This window comes from Propithecus coquereli, unplaced genomic scaffold (assembly GCF_000956105.1).
Source record: "Propithecus coquereli isolate 6110/MARCELLA unplaced genomic scaffold, Pcoq_1.0 Scaffold168, whole genome shotgun sequence".
Classification (NCBI taxonomy): domain Eukaryota; kingdom Metazoa; phylum Chordata; class Mammalia; order Primates; family Indriidae; genus Propithecus; species Propithecus coquereli.
This window is the reverse complement of record NW_012141413.1, coordinates 807366-808410: the sequence shown is the minus strand read 5'-3', so window position 1 is coordinate 808410 and position 1045 is coordinate 807366. Positions and strand designations below refer to the sequence as shown.

Sequence of the window (1045 nt, the reverse complement as noted above, 5' to 3'; positions counted from 1 at the left end):
TTGCTGTGAGCTAGGCCGAAGCCACGGCACTCCAGCCCAGGCAACAGAGTGAGACTTTGTCTCAAAAAAAAAAAAGAATTCCACATACTTAATAATTGCTAAACACTATAACTTCTATTAAGGAGGAGGAGTGTCAGGAGCTTGAGGCTGCAGTGAGCTATGATGACGCAACTGCACTCTAGTCTGGGTGACAGAACAAGATTCTGTCTCTTTAGAAAAAAAAAGGGAGTGAGAATGTCAAAGGAATGTCAAAGAATCAGACTGGTTATTTAGAGTTGGCAGTTGTTATAAATCTGTAGTAGACTAATGGTAAACGATGTTATACATACATCGTAACATTAGATACAGTCATGCATCACAAAACAACAGGGATACGTTCTGAGAAATGCGTTGTTATTAGGTGTTGTTAATAGGTGATTTCTCACTGTGCGGACATGATAGAGTGCACTTACATAAACCTCAGTGGTATAGCCTACTACACACCGAGGCTATAGGGTAGCCTACTGCTCCTAGGCTACAAACCTGCAAAACATATTACTGTACTGAATACAACACGCAACTGTAACACAATGGTAGTGTCTGTGTGTCTAAACAGAAAAGGTACAGTAAAAATACAGTATTATAATCTTATGGAACCACCATCATATATATGCCATCCATCACTGTTGGAAATATTGTTACGCGGTGCATAAAATTCTGATATACACCAAGTGGTGTTTCTTAAATTGAGGTCCAAGAAGTCTAAAGTTCAAGAAACCCTGATGTAAGTTATTCATCAGGAGAATTGTAGGGTAAAAGGTATTTCTAACTTTGCCAGTGACACTCCAAATGGAACCATGATCAACGTGGCAACCACAGTTGAACAAGTATTGGAAACTATTAGAATACATTTCAGAACATGGAGTTAAAGGTAAAGAGGAAATGATCTATAAAAGTAATATCACTAAAAATATGAAGAAGTCCCTAGGTTGTGCTCAGCTCAGAAGAGTCTTAGCCAGGTGGTCTTAGAATGGCCTAGTCGCCTAGAATTTAGACTTTCTCAATA

General features: G+C 38.8%; 1 protein-coding gene across 1 annotated transcript in view; it reads right to left on the bottom strand.

Moving 5' to 3' along the window:
• SKA3 (spindle and kinetochore associated complex subunit 3) overlaps positions 1 to 1045 on the bottom strand; it is a 44374-nt gene that overhangs the window by 2188 nt on the left and 41141 nt on the right. The window lies entirely within an intron of this gene.